General features: G+C 38.3%; 1 pseudogene; it reads right to left on the bottom strand.

The window, feature by feature from the left end:
- Positions 1-4,681: 4,681 nt before the first annotated feature.
- Positions 4,682-5,069, bottom strand: LOC126633783 (pyrophosphate-energized vacuolar membrane proton pump-like; annotated as a pseudogene).
- Positions 5,070-22,840: the final 17,771 nt, after the last annotated feature.

The raw sequence follows: 22,840 nt of genomic DNA, 5'->3' as shown, positions 1-22,840 counted from the left end.
CACGGGGACATTGAAAACTATGTTTTCCGAAATAAAACTCACCTCAAATTGATACCTACATGATCATGAAGGTTCCAGGAGTTCGATGGTGGTCTTAACTCCGTCGTTGGTAGAAGTTTAGGGTGGTTTTGGAGCTTGTCCGTGTGAGTTCGAAGGAGAGAGACAGAGAATGAGAGATTGTGAGGGAGGAGAGAGAGAGACAGGGTACGGGAAAGAGGGAGGGATTTGAGGTGTGTGGTCCTACCCAACCCCAAATCACAAAATTCCATCATAAAATTTAAGTCTAAGTCTCCACTCTAATTACCAAATTTTAGGAGCTTAGATATAACGAACGTGAAAATTATACCTTAGTCACGTATTAGGGACATTTCCGTCAATTCACCATCACGAGTGTAAAACTTTGGGACGGGCTGTGACACTTTGTTAAAATGATGAAAATGCCCCTACCTTATTTGATGCATTAATTGGGATGCTTTGAAGTTTTTTTGTCTTGGGGGCATTTTAGTCCAAATATTTGGGTTGAAGCTTGGTGACACCAAAAACACTATTAACCTTTTGTGTTGTCTTTATATATAGAGTATCATCCTATAATGTATTTTGCCCAGAGTAAGATCATCTCAAACCCTTGGCGTAAAACCTCAAATTTTGAGCCTAGAAAATTTAGGTTTTAACCTAGAAACAACTTTTCTACTCCAACCCTTTTGACCTAAAATGTTAGCCCAAGATTATTAAAGAATGAATTTAGGCTTTTTTTAATTAAACTTAAAAATATTATGTAGACTGTCCTAAATTAATTTTATGAACATTTTAACCTAAAAATATTTAAATTCCGATAAATATTGAAAAATCATTAAATTGATACATGAAACTTAATACAAACGATAATTAATAAACCACATAAACTTAATACAATCGATAATTCATAAACTACATAATCTTAATAATGATATCCACCATCTTGACTTGGTGGTGGACTTGGGATATAGCCTTGAGATGAATCATCATCTTGAAATATACTCCTTGCGGCATGCTTTCACAAAATTTCCTTATCCTTATCACGTAAGAATTTCTTTCTTTCTGGAGTGTATTTGTCGAGGTTCTCCCTCATGAAATTACATTCGAACCATTCTTGCTCCCTATCCCCTTTGTGCGTAATGGCCAAACGTATTTGGGCCGCTTCTTCCTCTCGAGAACAATGGCTTTCGGTCAATCTTGCAAATCTGGTAGTAATTTGTGCGCTAATCGGATCTTGGGACTTCACTTTTCTCATTGCTTCCTTTTGCTAATCTTTTCTCGAGGGCCTTGCAAAAAAAGAAGTTGGGGTCAACGAATCCACACCTTCATTGACATCATTTATCTGTGCAGCTTCACTATGAAATAATCTTCCCCATTGTTGGTCAACATTAGTTCCCCACCTCGGACAATCCTTGAAGACGTTCCAAGCATGATGCAACTTAAGAGCTTGATTTTTTGTGTAGTTCTTGTCTTGTAAATTGTCATTGCTTTGTCACCCTATGCAAGAAATACATAAAAACAATTAGTTGCAAAATAATATTATGTATATGACAAATAAAATAACAACAAAGAAACTCACAACTTCTGCAGCGCTCCTTCCAATAGCCATGTCAACCACGACTCTCTCCAAGATTTCCTTCCATAAAGTGCACGCTTTGTTGATAACCTTCCACCGATCGTAAACACCACCACCTTCCTTTCGGCCAGCGTTGGAGTTTTCATTGAACTTATCAATGATTTTATCCCACAAAACCTTTTTTTTTATTCATGCCAATGACACCATCTTCACTAATAGAAACCCATGCTAAGCATAAAGCAACATCTTCCTCAAAGGTCCAATTACGACCTCTAATATGCTCTTTTACCATCTTGAAAAATTTGGAAATGGGAAGAAATGGTAGAAAGAAAAATTGGAAGAGTTGTAGGAGAAAAATGAGTTTTTTTTGTGGATGTTTGAACAAATACATAGGTATTTATAGAGTTTTTGGGTGAATTTTGAGTTAAATAATTTTTTTTAATTATTTTAACCTTTGGATTTAAATTTGGGCCGTTAGATTTTTTTTTATTGTTAGATGTAGTTGATCTCAGCCTTCGGTTGCAAATCTAGCCGTTGGCTTTCTGGCGCAAGTGGTTGACATGTCCATGTGGGTGGGGCCATGTCAGTCTCTGCCTTGGCGCGTCTCTTGATATGTTCTTTTTCTGCGACATATTGTGATTACTAGAAGTTATATGCCTATTTACGAATTTGGTGACGTAATGAATTCTTAAGATATTCCAAGTTACGGCAAGTATTTTCATACTATACGTAGTACGTATATTTTAGAAACTATACTTGTTTTACGGCAAGGGGTTATAATGTTTTCAAAAAGGTATTTATAAAACTTTATTTTCAGGCCTACTGACCCTTGTTTTTCGCCCCTCCAGGTTTTAGTAGCTGAGCTTTCGTACCGACGAGGATTCTTGGCAAGTTTTGGTATAGGTAATTTGATGGTATAATTCTCATCCTATTTTACTTATGCTCTAACATCACATGTGAAATGGGTTCATTCCCATTCACAAGCACATTCTTACATTTAGGCACTTTTAGGTTTAAATTTACTGACATTTTACACATCACTACACTTGCAGCTTCGTCACCCTCCTAACGTCGGCCAGCATAGCTTGATTCAGATTCCAGGTGGACATTTCGGGTCAGGCTGTGTAAGTTTGGTATCAGAGCATAAGTTTGGGCAATATTGCATTCATCACAGGTGTGATGTAAGCATTCTCGGTTCTTGAGCCTAATTTTTGAATCCTGCCACCTCGTCGAATACGAAAAATGTGTTAGCTTTTCCTAAGTGATGGGCTACTTAAATGACTTATTGACCTTCTACAAGAATATTTTGGCGACCGCCTCTAGACTGTAAACAAAGAACCTCCATGAAAAGGAAAATTTTGTTTTGGAATGAGTTGATGACCCTTACACAGGGCTAATGTATCAATAGTTGTGCATCGCTAGAGATTTACCAATCAATCCCATCATTATTCTTACGCCATCATTACCCAACTCTTTTGAGATAAATAGTTTCGATTCCTTGGTAGTACTCATTAGAATATCACCTATTAGAATTCCTACAAAGTTTTACTTGCGTCGAGATTCCAAAAATGTCTTGAGTGACAACTTGGTGGTAAAATGTTAGCATTCGACGGAAGAACATCTGGGGGACAACCATTTTTGGTCCCCGATAGCATTAATCTTTTCAAACGCACTAGTGATCATTCCGGATCTTCAGGAAGAAGATCAACTTACGTTAAAGTTCATTCTAAAGTAGGTTGTTAGCAAATCCCTTTCCCAACCTTAGGACATTCCAACCAACACTAGTTCCCAGATTTCCTTTCAATGTTGTACTCGTCATTTTGATGAGTATAGGCTTATAAGTATGAGTTGTTATTGATAAGCTCATATTTATATATACTTTACATCAAATTCACTTGTCTTTTCTCAGTTAGTTCCTTATATTTTTGAGTTATTTACTTTGTTTTTGTGTTTTCTAGGATTTGTCAAGCAAATGAAAGAAAAATAGCACAAGTTGGATATTAAGTAACAAATTCGTCAAAACTGCCTGTGCAGGTCAGCTGACTTTGGAAGCAAGTTGCGAACAGCTCAGAATGAATTAGAGAATGAGCCTTATATGCCTAGAAAGCTACGGATGTCTATTTTCTGGAGCATTTCGCGGATTGTTAATATCATTTTTGTAGAAGAAGTATGGCCATTTTAAATTAGCCATGACAGATGTTTGAGGAATGGTTAATTAACTTAAGTGATCACTAAGGAACTGATTCTTGTTGTAATGTTGATGAATAAACATGATTAGTAAAGTCCAAAGTGGGAGAATGTTGGAATCTTATTTGGACTCTACGAATCATGATAAGGATTAATTGTCACATTATAATTATAATCAGTTAGAGTTAATTATTATGTTAACTTCCTTCCTTTAAAGTATGACCTTAAGGAAAACGTGTTGAAGTGAGGGAAAGCCCTACGTCTATAAGGATTGAGTAGTGCTTTCAGTTACCAACTGCAGTCTCAGCATCTATATATGGAACGATCCCTGCTCAAGAGGAAAAGGTTCTATATAGAAACTAGCCCTATTCTATAGAACATAAGGTCCCCATTGAGTAGAAGATTCTTCCTTTTTCACCACGGCTTTATCAGACATACAACAGCCAAAGGTGAGAAGTTATTTATTTATTTCTATCAAATGCATTTAAGTTGAAATGATAACCAAACTCTTGTTCAGATACATGTATGTGGATTATGATTTAGGGTCCTTGCTAATTGTAAAGTTCTAACACATAATCCTCTACTCCAGTAAGGAAGTTGTAGTTGATAATCACCCTTATGTCCTTGAGCTTCTTCTCCCCTTCTTCCCTCGTTATGACTTTCTTCGATCCGGCCATTGCTTCGATCTCTACAGGTTGATGAACAACAATCCAGAGCAGGGACATCAGTGCACAGCCTTAAAGCCCATTTGTTCAACCCGACAACCATTTTTCTTTCAAATAGCCTTTTGAAGAGTGCTGGGTAACTGGGTCTACGATGATTAATGGTAGCAAAATCAGAAGCTCTGCTTGTGGTTGCTACTGGTGGTTATTGCTGCTGCTGGAGTGATGGTTGTGATTTGAGCTATTGTTGGTGTTGAGGCATCGAATCTACCGCCTTGAGCTTAATAAGAATGTTGAACGATGGCCCAGAGGTGTCCTTGATTGGGTCTTCAATGGTGTCACCAATCATTGCTGCCTTGTGTGGGTCTGCACCCTTCGGCTCAAGGCTCCTTGCATGCTCTAAAGCACTAGCCTCAATGTACTTCTTAGCATTGTCCCATGCACCGCCAGTTTTAGAAGTAGATATTGCCATCAGGTGGAATCATCTTCTTAATGGGTGCATTAGTGGAGATCTTGAGACAGGTAGCATAGTTGGGCTTAACAGTACCTTCCATGAGACCTGGAATGATATTGAATTGCATGTGGACTTCCTCAACCATTTTTAATGCTGCACTTCCCACACTCTCCATGGTTATGGCATAGAACTAGTAAGGGTTGTGATTTAAACCAACAATGATGCCCACAAAACAGCAATATCCCCAACATTGTCACCAATCACAACTAGGTTTCTTGGGTCATCTTCGGGAATGTTTCTTTCAACCTTTCCTACCAGGTTAGCCCCAACATCAGTAACATCTTATTGAAGTTGCAACAGTCGTGGCATGAGCACTTCAAATATGTTTTCCAAATCGAACATCGAGCGCCACATCTGATTGACAACATCTAAGCAAATTGTAGCAGATAAGATGTCATGCCCATCGGGCAAGATTGTAGCTCCCTCGAGTAACAACAATGTAATTTCATGCCCTTCTTGTAATAGCTGTTGAGACTTGGGAGGCTCTGTCACAAGATCTTCAATATAAAGCCCCCCAACTATATTTGAGTGAAAGATTGTCGGGTAAATGCAAAGGAAACTCAATTGGGTAGACTGCAACATCAATTCTCTGCTATCTTCCTCCAGCTTTCGCAGTTCATATTTAAATGCAGCTTCATTCTTCTATTTTCTCACCTAGGAAAGTTGGTCTCCAGTAATTAATAATAGCCAAATCAGAAGCTCTTGATGTAGCCTGTCAATGGTAGTTGCCAAAGTAGCTCAAACTTTGGTCGTTGGTGATGGTGAGAGTTGGGGATGCACGCAAAGTCTATTGGCGACGACGTGAAAATCAGCTAGGAAGACGCCTTTCCCGTCAGGCATGATTATGGTTCTGTCGGGCACCACCAGTCAGGCAAGATAACCCCATGCTCTTCTTGCAATAGCCATTGAGAAGCTCTTTAATAGAATTTTGCACAGGAAAGCCATGATTTTGGCTTTTGTAAAGCCTCAAATTCCATGAATCTGGGTGATATTTGTGGAAGATATAGCCATTGGACAAGAGAAAAGTGGAAATGAGGGTAAAAATGGCTACTCACAAACTGCCCAGATCTTTATATTTTCTCTTCTTCTTTTTTGTACACACGTCACAATGTCACATAACCCTGTTCGGGCAACCGGAAAATAAAAAAGGAAACAAAGAAAAAGAGAAATGATAAAAAAAGAAAAAAAGAAAGGAAGCTATTTTGCCTTTTGACTTTTTGAACTGACTGTGAAAGAAAAACAAAAGCAAGAAAGCCAAACAAAAACAAGAAAGTAAGAGAGCAAAATCTTTTTTTGTGGTTTTCTGGAATTTTTGATTTTATGCCTTTTCTTTGTAACAGCATAAGAAACACAAGGAAAACAAAGTCCTTTAGAGCAAATAGAAAAAGAAAACTAAAGCCCCTGAAAGCAACTCCAGCCTTGGAGCCCTCCCCCCAGGCAATCCATTATTCAATCCACCCTGTGAACAGTAACTGCCCTAATGAACAGTAACTGCCTTTTACATCTCCACCCTTGCACTTGAATAGCACTTGCAATAGGCAATAAAATATTATTAATCTTTTTTTTTTTAGAAAATAATACTAAATAAATTTATTTGTAATTTCGGATAAGATATTTTAATCGTTCTCATTGCGCCACTGTCATTTACCCAAAACGATTATTATTGGTCATAGATTTCGATAAGATTTTTATCCAGTGTCATCGTGCCACGTGTCGTTATCTTTTCAGAATATTTGAGGATAGATTTCGATCAGATTTTAAATCGTTCTCGTTGCGCCACGTGTCATTATCCAAAAAGATAATTATTGGTGATGGATTTCGATGAGATTTTAACGAATGACAGCATGCCATATGGCACTATCTACAACCTAATCATTTCAGAATCCTCCATATAATCCATCATCCATCCTGTTAAATCTCACACCAATTTTCTCAATATCTCTATCATTATTCATAGTTTCTGCTTCCTTCTTCACCAAATCAAAATCTGTATCATTATTCATAGTTTCTACTTACAATGTCTTCTTCTTCAAGCATGATGTGGGAAATCGATCAAGAAGAGGAAGAATTGTTTAACCAATCTGAAGGAAATGTTCAATCTCCATATAGCCCAAAATGAGAAAGAAGAGGATTAAGAGCGGAGAATGAGAGATGACGAAGCAAGAATGGCCAGAGACTCACATTCCCGTCAAGTCATCCAAGTTGTGGGTCAGATATGCTGGCCCACCCGTTCCAGAAACCTTGATAGAATCAGGCAACAACGAGGTGAGGAGCTGTTGGACGATTATTTTGTCCATAATAGTGCATTTCCTGATACGTATTTCAGACGTCATTTTAGAATGGAACGACATTTGTTCAACAAAATCATGATTGTTGTTTGCAACCATGATTCTTACTTTGTGCAAAAGAAGGATGCTTGTGGTGCTATGGGTCTCCTTCCCGAGCAAAAAATTACTGTTGCGCTGCGAATGCTTGCATATGGAGCAGCTGCAGACCAAGTGGATGAGATAGCGAGGATGGGGAAATCAACCATTCTTGAGTCCCTTATGAGGTTTTATGGAGCAATCGAATCTATCTACACCGCAGAGTACCTCCGGAAACCTACTCACATGGACTTGGAAAGGCTTCTGAAGAAGGCCTAGATGTGAGGTTTTCCTCGGATGATTGAGAGCATTGATTGTATGCATTGGACATGGAAAAACTGTCCAAGTGCATGGCAAGGCACTTATGGAGACAGAAAATGAGCAAAAAGTATCATTTTGGAGATGGTGGCATCCTTTGATACATGGATTTGGCACGCCTTTTTCAGGGTTCCGAGAGCTCAAAATGACAATCCCTAGTGTCCAAATGCATGGCAATCCCTAGTGTTCAATGATGTCCTGCAAGGAAAGGCACCAAAAGTCACGTATAAGGTCAACGGACATATGTACGACAGGCTATACTACCTAGCTGACGGCATTTACCCAAGGTGGTCAAAATTTGTCAAAACAGTGCCACGTCCACGAAGTGCAAAGGAAAAACACTTTGCAAGGTGTCGAGAGGGGTGCAGGAAGGATGTGGAGTGTTGTTTCGGTATCTTTCAAGCTCGTTGGGCGATCGTCAAGGGTGCTGCCAGATTGTTTGATGTAGAGTCGCTTTGATCCATCATGATGATGTGCATCATTCTTCACAACATGATTGTGGAAGATGAGTACGATTATGAAGCCATTGATGAATATGAGCCAGACATGATGAACAATTCAAGAACACGTATATATTGTGCTCATGAAGCCATCGATGAGCCCGTGCAACATGAGCCATTAGAAAGGGATAGACGTTACAATGAAAGGGTCATTTAACGATATACTGCATTTCAAAGGCCATACATGCACAATGCCAGGCAAAATGACTTGATAGAGCACCAGTGGGCATTGAAACAAGCTGAAGATAATTAAGTTCATTTAGTGAGGTTTTTTTTATTTGGTATGTTTATGTAATTTTATTTGGTGTGTTTTATTTTAGTTCATTTAGTGAGGTTTTTATTATTTGGTTTATTTATGTAATTTTATTTGGTGTGTTTTATTTTAGTGAGGTGTGTTTATGTAATTTTATTTGGTACGTTTTATTTGGTGTTCATTTCGTGAGTTTTTTATTTGGTGTGTTTATGTCATTTGAATAAAGATTCTCTTATAGTATAAATATATAGTTGACATGTATAAAACTTAGCATATGCTTCCCTGCAACACAACTATTGTGGATGCAAATTTCTTCCTCCTTGATCGTGGACAAAATTGCACCTACAAAACAAATAACACCTTAGGTCAAAATCAAGAGCCTCACGCGCAAACGATGAATGGGGGGGGGCTTTGGCTGAAGAACCTCCGATGCCAAAGTTAGAATTTAGAGAGAAAAATGTTTGAGAGTTTTTGAGAATTTTAGCAAGAGTGAAGACCTAAGTTTTTAGAGAAAAGTCGGTCATATTTATAGGGCATGGCCGGTCCTTTATGTATAATTTGGGTGTTATTTGGTGATTTAATTAGCAATTAATATATTAATTAGGAATGAATATATTAATTGGCTAATTAACATAATAAAAGGAATGTTTTTGGGAGGTTATGTAATTTATAGCTAATTGATTAGCTAAAAGAGGGAAAATGAGGTAAAAAATATATGGAATGAAATAGGTTTTAGGAGTTACCTTGTCGAAGGGATTTAATGAGATAGGTTTTGAATTGCTACCTATTTAGGGCACTTTTGATTTAGTTGAATGATGATTGCCCGCTGCTTGTGCGTAGGAATCTCGTTGTACCTCAAGGGTATTTTTGTCCTCCTTTGTCCAAAAATCCACGTGTCACCTTGTGTTTATTTTTGGCTCCACAAATGCCCCCACACCTGTTGGGTTGCTCGCAGGAAATGGCAGCAGGTGTAGAGATCTTCTTGCTTGAGGAAACATAAGATTGTTTCCTATTTTGATGTTGATTCCCTCTTTAATTGGAAATTAAATCCTTCTAGGAAAGGAAAATAATTTTTTCTCAAAATCTATTTAAGTCCACCTTAAGTGGGTTATTAAATCAACTTTGGAGAGCAATTTATTCTACCCTACAAGAGAGAGCGAGCTTAGAGGATATTTGTTCCCCCTCCTCTAGCAATCTTCTACATCTTGCCCATGCAAAAAACCGTCTTTCGTTGCTTTCTTCGTCTTCTCCGTGCCGCACCGAAGTAAGAAAAATTTAATTTTCCTTGTCTTTTTCTTGGATAGCGCTGCCATGGGGCAACCGTTGGGGTGGTGCGGCACGTCCGCTGGCAGGGGCCAGGAGTCGGCTCGACATAGGCTGAGGAAGTGTTGGGGCAAAGACCACTGCTTAAGCTGCTTGGTTTGGCTAAAGCCAAGGGCAGCTGTGCAGCTAGGGTCGTGGATTGAGGTGCTGAGGTGCAGTGCTAGGCGAGTCGCATGACTTATGTCCTTTGAGATAAACGAAGAGGTCGCGGGCCTTATGGGCTGCTGAAATGTTGGGCATGTAGACCTCCTGCCTGCTGGTCCGAGAGAAAAATGAGGGAAAAGTCGATATGGGTTGAGCTCCCCTGTTGAGTATTATAAATGACGTTGGCTGCTTAATCCTCTTCGCTGGGAGAAAGGTAAATTACTCCCGATAAAAGAGGTAAACAAGATCAAGGCAGATGTATTGGTTCATCTAAATGCTGTCGTGGAGCCTACCATGAATGAAGGTGGAAATAAGAGATCTTCCCCGCCTGTTCAAGAAATGCCGGTTGAGAAAAACTGAAGATTTCCTCAGTTGCTTATGAAGGTCCGCCCGCTACCGAAAAGCCTGAGCATGTGGCACCTGTCATGTCGAGAATGGCTTGTAAGAATGCTAATGGTATTGCTCAGTGTAGAGGTCTTATCATGCCCTTAATGCCGAAGTCTGTGCCAAGACGTCCATTAGGCGCTAAGTCCGGTTCTCTTTCGGAAAGGCTTGCTATTATGAAAAGCGTTAAGATGGACTCTATTGCTAAAGTAGCGCTAAGGCCTATTCCCTCTGCTGTTAAGACTGATTTGCCAGCTGGGAAAGAGGAAACTGCTCATGTAGGGAGCTGTGAGAGATCCACTAAGCCTGCTTCTAAGGAGGCTACTGAGATCTGTGTGCTCTTGAAACCAGATCTGCTTGAAGACATGGACGCTTGTGCCAAGTTTGTTGATGGCGTTTAGAAAGGTTGTTTGCCCCAAGTTCCTTTGCGAAGCATACGACCCAATATAGAATGACTGCTCTGCATGCTATGATGCATATATAGCAAAGCTGCCAAGGAGGTGGCAAAGACTATGGCAGCTGAAACTTATTCCTCAGTCGACGAGATCAAGAGGTTGGATTTTGAGCTTGTTGCTTTGAAGGGGTCTAATATTTCTGCCCCTACTTCTCTACAGCTTGAGACCACTCGCCACGAGATCGTTGACTTGAAGACTAGGCTTGACGCGATCCAAGTTAAGTATGAAAGTGTAGAGAAGGAGATTGGATGTTACATACCATAGATTCAAGATCTTGAGTTTGCAGTTTCTGAGCTTCGTTTCGCTACTTATGCAAAGTATAAAGAGTTCATTACTGCTTATAATCAAGTGATCCACTTGAAGAGAATCGTCAATAGGCTTGAACCCCAAGTGTTGGAACTTCAAGGTGTACTGAAGATCAACGAAAGTTTGAAGAAGGAAGTGGATGAGCTGTAGCACGTCCGTGTTGGTCTACTTGAGAATAATGAACAGTTGAAGGGTGAGAATGATGGGCTTGAGGTTTCAAGACTTCTATATTTCTCCAGAAGACTTGCTTGCTTTTACTTTTGAGGCTTCCATTGGTGAAGTAGTTGGATAAGTTAGTGCCTAGGCTGGGGCAGCCGGGGGAGAAACATTGGATGATGCTGCTGCTAAGAGTGTCGCGACTGCTGAAAGTGTGGCGACCAAGTAGTCGTGGTATGTCTAAGCTGATGCAGTCTTCTAGGTAGCCTTTAGGATTTTATTTGTTTTTCCTTGTAGCTCTTGTTTTGCTTGCACTCCTTTGGCCTTTGCTAATTTTTTATAAACATGTTTCCTTCGCTTTTCTTCATCTTCACTTCTTTTGTTCATGCCCTAACCTTTAGACTTGATAGACAAGTGGCATGTATGCTATTTTTTTATAAGCAGACAAGCTCGCGTAGTCTATGCAGCTTTAAGTGTTAGTGTAGAACTTTGCAAAGTTGTTAGCCATAGGGTTGGTAACCGGATGCCTTACTTACAGAAGCAGACAAGTCTGCGTAACAACTAGGTTGTTAACCTTGGCTTTCTCCAATTACGTAAGTTGCATAGCAAGTATCACAACACTTTAAGACTTGGTGTAGGTTGTTTCGAGCTTGGCAGAGGTGAAGCTTATCAACTACATAGCATGTCGGCGGTGGATAAAACTTCATATATGCACGCTAGCTTGTTTAACCTTTCACAAGAATGTACGGTTGTATAAGTCTAGCGCAGCTTTACTTCGAAGGGCAAGCTGTAGGCTACCTTCCGGAAGTCGTAGGCTACCTTAATGCACTTAATAGCAGCTTTAGGGTTCCAGGGCAGCCGTCTGTAGGGCATACTGCGTTATGTGCCCCATCCGTCTCTAGGGCCTGGTTCCTCACGGATTAGGCCAAGAGACCCAAAATCTTTCAGTTAGCTAAGCCTTGAAAAAGACCATTGTGGCTACTTTTAGGAATCCCGGCGCAAGCCATCGTGCATCTAGTTATACTAGGGCAGCCAGGCTCATCCACGTCTGGATATTCAGAGTGTAAAGTTTATCCTCCCGTCTTGGAGAGCTGACCATATGGGTGTCAGGGAATTGGTTTACCCTCTTGCACTGGAGAGCATGGTTGGTCCCTCGGAGGGCGCAATTCCTGCGATGAGTCCCTAAGAAGGGCGCAGTCTTCTTTGAAGTGCAAAAGTGATCAGTTGTTGTAAGCATGCAGTCGAGCCAAGTGGTGATTCCTTCTTAATTCCTTATTGAAAACAAGTGAAATGAACGAGAACTTAGCTGTAAAGTAGGAACTGCATAACAACTGGATAGTCCTTGGCTTATGAAGTGGTGTCCGTCGAGCTTCTTGAGTCTTCGGGCTTTGGTGTAGCGGGAGGTCACACATGGTACTTCTTCAGATTGTAGGCGCTCCACCTTTTTTCGATTTTTTTTATCGTTTCATGGTGGCGAGGGTGTAATTACTCTTGCCACCATTGTATTTGATGGTGAATACCCATTTACATCACACTGGTCTTTTCCCTTGTGGTAGTGACTCCACACTTCAAGTCTTATTTTTCTATAGAGCTTCCATTTCAACTTCCATTACTTTTGTCCATCGGGGATCTCACGAAGCTTCTTCCATGCTTGTTGGGATTTTGATTCTATTCATTGTATCTACCATGGCTTGGTATGTAAAGTACAATTGATGTGTAGAGACATACTTTGCAATAGCATACCTGACTTTTCCATCTGATGAATACTTGTTAGGTGTCCCATGATTTTGTCTAGATGACAACGCATAAGTACTTTCAATATTAGTCAAATTACGAGCTCCATTAGGTTGGGATAAACTTACCTCATGAATATCCTCAAGCACATGGACGGGTACAACAAGAGGAGGATTATTACTAGAAGTGCCTTGGTCATCCAAATTTTGAAGCAATGGTCAGCTCACTACTGCCATGATCTCGTGCACTAGGTTGTACACCAACCTGTTCTTCTTCTATCATACCCTCGGGCCCATTTCCAAACTGGAGTTGATGTGCTGCTTCACAGGTTTCAAAGTTGGTCAAGCCTAGATTGGGCTCAAACTCCTCGATTGGAACTTATGGCAGCTGTCGACCCGGCTGGCAGATGTTGTCACCATGGTAGACATCATGCTGGCAGGTGTCGCACTGCTGGGTTACACAGTAGCCATCATCCTACCCAGTTGGAAGATTAATCCAACTGTAATCTTCTTGTGTACTTGTCTCCCCCTGAAGGTTATAGTTGGTTTGATTAGTGACAAAGAACATCTCATGCTAGGAAAACATCACATCCATAGTGACATATGTATGTTTGGTTTATGGGTGGTAACACCGGTGCCCTTTTTGCTGACCATTAAATCCCAAAAAAATACATTGAACTGCACATGGATCCAACTTACTGCGTTGATTCTTGTGGAGATGTACATAGGCCACACAACCAAAAATACGTAGTGACAATTGAAGAAAAGATGGTAACGTCACATGGTCAGCAAAAACCTCCATGGGAATTCGAAAATTGTGTACTCTGGTGGGCATTCGGTTCATTAGATAAACAAAATATTTGACGGCATCGGCCCAATATCGGTGAAAGGCATGAACACCAATAAGAAGTGCTCGAGTGATTTCCAAAATGGTCATGTGATAAAATAATGATGCATCGTAAGTCATATGATCTGTAGCTTCAGAGTCAATTATCCACCCAGTATCTCTTTTGGTGGACGATATTAAAACAATACCGATTTTACCTGAGCCTTCCGAGTTTTCATTCATTGAAATCTGAGTGATGAGAAACAATAATGGACCGGTTTCATCACCCTTAAATGATGTCTCCAAGGCTTGCCTCACTGACTGGGCTTTTGCCGTGACAAGGTGGGACAAACTGGGCCCAGGCTGGCCTGCTCTAACAGCTACAACTTCTCATAGCTTTGATGTTTACAAAGGCTGCAATTCGATTTTGTTGTTTCTAACACAGACTAGAGCTCAAACTGTGAGAGAGTTTACTGGGAGTTTGTTGGCTGTCGAAGGCAAGCCTAACCTGCTCTTGAAAAGTAGAATTTTTCAGGTCGACGGGCCAAGGGCCCACCCCAACAACACTGATATTGTCCCCTTTTTACCACATACCCAATCCTCAGGTGTGGGGTTTTATCACAAAATGCCTCGATGTTAGTTAGAGTGAGGTAATTCCATATAAATGGGTTCTCTTCTTCCCTCCTGGCCGATGTGGGACAATTGAAGGTTCCAACACTCCCCCCACACGTGAGACCTGGGTCACATGTGAAATAAGTCATGCGTGTGTACGCAAGTGGAATTCCTCTAATTATATCAAAGCCAGTTTCAACCGCTTTTCACTATACGAAGAATATTAAACTTTCTACAATCGGAAAAAAAATAGACAAAAAATAAACTCAAAGCCAATTGAATGACGAAAAACAAACTGATCAAAGCCAATTGACCATGACGAAAAACAAACTTGCTCCAATTCAAATGTGAGGTATCTTACTCATGTTAGAATGCCAATACCAAACTCAAAATCAATTGACAATGAAGAGTAAAATCACCACTCTCCTTTTATGTTCTACTGCCTCATTGCATTTTCAATGTACCATTTGCATATTTAGATAGGTGTTCAAAAACAAGTATTGAGTGCATGGTAATATTATAAGGGCTAGTTTGGCATTGCTGAAATTATTTTAAAAGTAGCTTTTTTAAAAAAAAAAATTAGGGCTAAAATTTGTGTTTGGTAAATGAAAAAAAAAAATTTGTCAAAATCATGGGGTTCAAAACAACTATACCCTTGCTTCTGAAAACAACGTGTTTTTTTTTTTTTTTCACAGCATAGCAACTACAAACTAGCCCTAAAAATATTAAACTTGCTCAAATAATAGACGAAAAACAAACTTGGAACTTACTGCATCCAGTCATAAAATGATCTTGAGCTTTGATGGATCAAAGTTAGATCTGGTCGATAAAACGCCCCCAAAAATGAAGTGTAAGAGTAACCACCATCCAACACGACTCACAGTGTCACCCAATGCATTCGGAGATGGTCTAGTTAACGCATACTTCAAGGGATGTCACCCAATAGCGTAGGCTCAGTTATAACGGACAATTATTTTAAACACATGGAATGAAAAAAACCAAAAAAATAAGAGTAGCATCATCGTCAATGATTCACTCATATGATCGTGATATCACATTTGCTCTAGTGCCTTCGCAACCTTAGATTTCTCACCATAGAACTCAATACTAACATCCATTGCCAAGCTCAAAGGCATTACTGTACTGGTTGGTTGGACCGAGTGAACAACGTGGACAGGATCAAGTGGAGAATGTATAGTCATGACCCAATTGGAATTGAGAGGACATGTTTACTATTCATTAATATTTGGGTAAGCATGAGTGAAATGAATGAGGATCGGATTCTTTTTGTGATTATTTTAGGGATCCTCAAATTATGTTCATTTATCATATATCGTACGATCAAAATATATTTTATTTAAAATTAAATATGAATAGTACATAACGAAAACTGACCGCACGATATACGATGAACAGACATAATTTGAGGACTCCTAGAATCCTCACAAAGAGGATCCTCATTCGAATGAATTAACGCTAGAAATTGAGATAAGCGAGAATTAGAGTCGTGAATTCTTATTAAATTGTTTGATGATTGCCACGAATCAAAAGAAAATAAGTGTATTTCCATCACAACTGTTTACGATTGTCAAAAATCAAAACCAAAACCATTTTGATTGCCAAAAGGCTCTTGGACAAATTTTCATTTTTGTTCAACTACTTCGCTCAAACTTGAATGTGAATAGCTTATCTGAACCTACTAATTATGCCATGCCTCATACTCGCCCGAAGCGACACAATACAAAACATCAAACAAAACTAACTTATCCAAGACGGGAACCACCAATCAATTCGACTCCACGATTCCGACTACACCGATTCTAGAGATATTCATATCATCCACAAGAGGAGTGGCCACAGACCTGGCCAATTTATGGCCCAGGCACGGGTCGGCTGAGGAGAGCAAATGCCTGGGTCTAGAACTAACACTACCTATGCTGGCTTCTTCATTTGGATTTAGAGTGGAGGAGTATTTTATTAAAACGCAAATTCAGCTGAAAATCATCTTTATATATAATACTACGTAGATTGCATTTTAGTGCACTATGTTTGAATAACAGTGGGATCTATTTGTATTAGTGAGTTTTCTAATGTATTAATTCCTTGATAAATCATAGATTATTCTTGGCTACTCAAAGATGAAGAGGAAATCCTCCTACTTTGTGCTAATGATCGAACTGTTAAAGATGTAAATCATATGTAAAGATCATCTTTACAAAAAAAAAAAATTAAATTAAAACAAATGTTGTTAAGTCAATCAACAATTCAATTGCAGCAAGTAGATAAACGGTTCGTAATATTTTGATGACATAACAATCTCATACTTTTATTTTTATTTTTTATAAAATGTGAAATTTAATTTTTACATAATGACATATAATATAATTGATTATGATCATAAACACAAAATTATATGAGTATGTAACAACACATTTTCAAGAAGATATCCTCTCATCGTTTCAGTAGCCCAGTATTATTTTAAGTCATATATATCATGTGCATGACCGGTGGTTGGCGGTGGGTTTTAATTCTTGGAAATTTTCAGATAGAGGTGATGATGTCATGCCTCTAGTAAAAAAACCACTTTGCGCGACGTACGCATATTCGTCGCGCAAAGTCAAAAATCGTTGCGCAAGAGTTTGCGCGACGTACACTTCGTTGCGCACTAACAGTCGCGCCAAGGCCGTGACGTTAGGGTTTGCGCGACGAAAAATAACTTGCGTCGCGCAAAGTAGCTTTGCGCGACACATAACGTACGTCGTGCAAAGTACTTTGCGCGACGTACACCTACGTCGTGCAAAATACTTTGCGTGACGTACGTCGTTTGTCGTGCAAAGTATGCACGACGTACAACGTTCGTCGTGCAAAGTGACTTTGCGCGACGCACATCCTACGACGTACGTCGCACAAACCCTTTTTTTAAATTTTTTTAAATTAGTGAAAAATAATTTTTTTTTTATTTTTGATAAATATTGTAATTAAATTATAAAGAATAATTAATTAACCAAGCAAAAGTATTTAATTATAAAATATCTGAAAATGTACATACAAGATGTCCAAACAAAAAAGAAAAAACTACAAGTGAACAAGGTTTAATATATCAAGCTACTCGGTATCGGCAAGGCAAGGTGGCTCTGAGGTCGAAGGTGGAGCATGATGAGGTACTGGTAGCGAGATTTGGAGGCCGGACGTCTATATGGCTTGTACAAGTTCTTGCACCCTCCCGACACAGGTATTCAGCTCGTCGGCCTGGGCCCTCAGCTGAACCTTCATCTGCGCGCCCTCAGTCCTCAGCTGCATCACTTCCGCCTTCAATGCATCGACCTCTGCTGTGTTCGATCTAGAAGAATAAGCACCTGTCTCACGAATCCGCGCTTTCCCCATACCCCGAACAACCTTGCCACGACGACGACCATAGTTCTGATTCAGGACATCAGTCATGATCTGAAAACCTGCACAAAAACGGAGTCAAAACATTAAACAAACTACAGCGAACGAAAAGGAAGTTCAACCATACACCAAGGGAAAAAAGGAACTCTTTGCTTATATATATTACCGGTTTTTATCTTAAATTACTTGCAGTGGGAGTCACAATAAACATACATATTAGTTATATTTGGTCTTCAAATAAGCATACAAAACCACCTCTATCCGCATGCAAACTTAAAGCCTCGGATTTTCCTAAATTATTTCACAAACTTTTGCAACACTCGTACTACTCAAGATCACAGGACATATTGTCTGTTTTCAACTAGTGTATCCTCTCTCGGTCATATTGTCTGCTTAAGGAAAATCAAATAGATACGAGTTGCATGCCTATTATTGGTGTGATTTCAACTGTTTGACATAATTTACATACAAAAATATGGGACCGAGGAGCATGACTGAAAATCAATTGGTCAGCTATAAGAGAAAACGATTATAAATACCCCAAACTATAGAACATAGACCACACAAACTTTAGAACATAGTTGCAACATCTCAACCTCAGAACTTCCTCTCTGGACAGACTTCAGAGTGCTTTGACTCATACTCAGAGCAAAAAGTAGTTCGGAACAAAACACGACACAAGTGTAGACATAGAAACAAGGAGATGAACTCCAAACAGGAAACAAGGACAACAATATATCACAGCTTCGCTCGTTGCAACGTACGGGAACCACATATATCCCTATTAAAGGTGGCCCAACGTGGCTCAATACTTAATGCATTCAAATTAAATATATGGTAAGTCAGCTATACAGTCTCATTAGGAAACACCAATATTTGAATCCATAAAATAATTATTCAACCTAATCCACACTATAATCTGCCCCTAAACAAATAAGAACGTTGCCACAATGACCGCCATGATAGTGGCAACAGGGCGGTTGTAAGATTAGCCAAAGGATAAATGATCAGTTTTCCAATTTAACTACATATGTTTCTTTTAACATATAACATATTGGGTTTACCTTCATTCTTTAGTATTTGTTTTAGTACATAAATCCTCATTTAAAATTCCATAATGCCCACACGGAAGAAACAAAGAACTTAAAAATCATGCTGAGATGACATACAACACATTAGATTCCTGACCTTAACAATTTTTTAATTTTATTTTCAAATATCAGCAGGATGGGAAGACTCCAGAGCTACTCTGCATCTTATACTCAGCTTTATACCATATCGTACAATCAACTTCTTGCAATAATTATTCAAAAGCTTAACACCAATTGTATCATGATCCATTCTTGATCGGTTTCATTTCATCTAAAATCCACAACTCCTTAATTCTTTTTCTTCTTAAAATTAACCGAAGCTTACTCATTGAAAATTACTCTCATTCTGTATAGACGATATTATCAATACAGTTGCTCTTTTCTCCATCTTAATTTGATTTCCAAAACTTGTCATATCTTCATCAAACTAGCTGACAGACAAACAAAGTTCATCCCTCCTCTTAGAGCATCTTTCATCATCTCTACTATTTATTCAAGCCTAATTATCATTATACAAAGCATTTATACATTGCTTTTGAATTCTTCAACACTGAAACATGTAGAATACTCTTCTGCATCAATATAGGTACTCTCAAATTCTTCTGACCAGTTTATAAATACCCAAATCCTCATATTGAAGCACTAATTCTCCTTCATAATTATGATTCTGTATATAACAAAAATTTTGCAAGTGATTCTCTAAAATCGTGAACCACACTAAATTCAAACCTAAATCCTAGCTAATTCATAACTCAATTGCAAAATTACAAATCCAAAGTGATCATAATTCTTTCTATCATCTTAGGAATAAATCTGGCAATTTGTTCAGTAGTTACACACTGCATATACAATCATTCCAAGATTGTATGTAACTAACTTATTATAAAATCCTTTGCATAAAATCCTTCCTACCTGTCCATTTCTCGAGATCAAGATAACACCAGAAATTTCAAAACTCTATGTCGTGTCAAATTCTCGTCTCATTCAATTCTTAACTCTAAGATCGCTTCTAATCCCTCAACTAACTGACCAATTTTCTCGAGAAGTTCCTCTGGTAGAATTTGCTTATATATTCATGTATGCTTCATTGTTCAAAGTCAAGTGAGTTGAGTACACACTAACTTCTCAAACAAAACACTTTAGTTTCTTACCATTCTCACCAAATCATGACTATTAACTCCACATTTCAAGTTCTCTCATCCTTTAGTCACTCCTGAACCCATTTCACTTGAAAAATTCACCTTAAAGTTATATGCATGCATTGCTTAACTTTCATCCTTTTCGTTTTTGGATCAAACTTAATTTCCTTTCTCAAAAGATCCACATATAAATTCAATTGTCAAGATCATTTGCAAAAGCTGACTTCACATTTAAGTCTATTCGTACACTTTACATATCACTAGAGGCCACCCAAAACCATTACTAACAAAACCCATCGCACATACTCTTCTAAATTCAAACTTATCTGGCTCATGCTAATCTTCTCCCATAGTTCTTATCCATGGGTGTCTAATACCTATGCTCTGATACCATTCTGTCACGCCCCAGACCCGGAGTCGGTAATAAAACTCGAACCCGAATCAGAAACGTGAGTTAAAAGCTCAATAAATAAATAAAATTTGACACGGGTTGGAAAATAACTCCGCTTATTAAAAATAATTCATGATTATCAAACAAATCAAGAATTCTTTACAACCTACAGTAAAGAGATGAATAAAAATTTTATTCTTCCAATCTAATCCGATCTCATCTTGCCTATTCACTTGAACGTCTAGTTCATAAACCTGCATAATAATAAAGGGATGAGCTTCAACAGCTCAGTATGGATATAACCTTATCACAGTAAATTGACAATATTAAATTAAGTATCATGAAATCATATAGCCAAATCTCAAAACAGCAATTATAACGATGCATGAATGCCATGCAACCTCTTCAGTTACCCCCGTTAATTTATAAAATAAAACACGTGAACCTGAACATCCCATACCATGCATTTTACCCCTATAGAGGTGGTTCGAATGATCTATTATAGAAACTAACCCCCATATGATATCCCAAGTTCATAAACCCCTTTTGCTAGTCATCTTATCTAATTCATTGATCTCCAGCCCAAATCACCCACATCGACAATTCCCATCGATATCCTATTCTACTGTGCACATCGGGCTCGCCTGGAACTGGTTTCACAATGAATAGATTCAACTACACAAAATATCCTTTCCAATTACCCTCATTTCCATACTTCCAATATGAATACTGAAATTCCCACCACATCAACATGAAGGACACAAATAATATCAATTCATCTTCCATATGTATCATAGTATATTCTCAACGAATAACATTTCAGCAATAATTCCATAACCAATCACAAGTAAACACTTAACGAAAGCAATTAGTCAATAACTATTCAACCACATTAATCAACCAAAAAGATTAAGAATATTATCACTTCACGAAATTTAATAAAATCAATTTCCGCAAAGGTTTGCCTTATTTCCCCTACCTGGATTCCAAAGCTAAAATGAAGATCCACATCACTACCGAAAATAACTAACTATCCACGTACTTATCCACGTCACCACGAAATAGTTAAGCTCCACATTCTCTCTCTCTCTCTCTCTCTCTCTCTCTCTCTCTCTCTCTCTCTCTCTCTCTCTCTCTCTCTCTCTCTCTCTCTATATATATATATATATATATATATATATATATATGCGCGTAGGTATGCATACAAGTATATGCAAACATATATATCATATAATATGCGTATAGACATATATACACGCACACATGAGCAACAGAGCCTGCATTGCGTGCTATCTCTCCTTCGAAAACATATGGAGATGATCTCCTATTTATAGCAATAGGAGGCGGCTACAAACTACATGCCAATTAGATAAAGGCTTGGGCATTAAGCAAGTCACCTGCTGGATATTTTTATCTCCACTTTGGATAATAGTTTCTCTGATACAAACACGTCCTACTAATAAAACCATGAGTCACTTGCATCTCCTTTGTGTGCATGTAAACTTACTTCCACCTGTAGTTTGTAGAAAGTTTGATTAACTTTTAGACTTCCACGTGTAAAGAAAGGCCACCTCCTGCTTAATATTGGTGTAGCAATTTGACTACCTCATCTAATCACTTTCCACCTAGCATGCTATTAACATGACAAATGTCTGTGCTGGCATGTTGGTTGATCCCATGTGGCAAACTTAGCCACTCAATTGCTGCCATGTGTCATCAATTCATTGGTCCAGCTGTAAATTCTATATTCATATGAACTTCGAAATGTATTTCAAAAATGCCACGAGCTCATAATAATACCTACTATCTTCATATAATGACCTTTTCGATAAATAGTTTCCAAATAATTTTCTTCTTTGGTAATAAATTCTTGGGATCTCACAGAAACTCCATCAAAATTGTAATCAAATAGGACACGTTGCAAGGTATGCAATACTCGATCAATATTTCCCAAGCTTTACCAAAATTTCAGATTTATTCATAATTTAAATAAAACCAATTTACAACTTTAATACACTAAAATTTCTTAAGTAAACTAAAGGTTCATTTCATTAGATAAATAACCTTTAAAATGCCCGAAACATTAAAATTTCTCAAACAAATTTGTTGAATCAAAAAATTGTTGGTTTGGACAAACTAAACCATCTATATCTATCAAAATTAGGTTTATATAAAGAACAATATCTCAACATTATTAATTGATCTCAACCATCAGTCATAAAATCCAAAAGAAATCACAAGCTTTGTGAGTGCATGATACATATCCAAAATACGTAACTCCTTCTTAATTCTAAAAGATGCTTTATAAGAGATTTTATTAGTAAATGAAATGAGTTAATTCAAATCAAATACAGAACGGGTAATTTAAAGCTTAAATTCCCATAACAGTTGTATTGTGATTCACAACCCAAAATTAAAGGAGACTACTAATTCCCCTTTTAAGAAAACATATTAAAATAATTTCTCTTTATATGGCCAATATCAATAATTATGAAAATACTT

Source organism: Malus sylvestris, chromosome 9 (genome assembly GCF_916048215.2).
Source record: "Malus sylvestris chromosome 9, drMalSylv7.2, whole genome shotgun sequence".
NCBI classification, from domain to species: Eukaryota; Viridiplantae; Streptophyta; class Magnoliopsida; order Rosales; family Rosaceae; genus Malus; species Malus sylvestris.
Note: the sequence above shows the minus strand (reverse complement) of the source record. Positions and strands in the feature narration are given on the sequence as shown.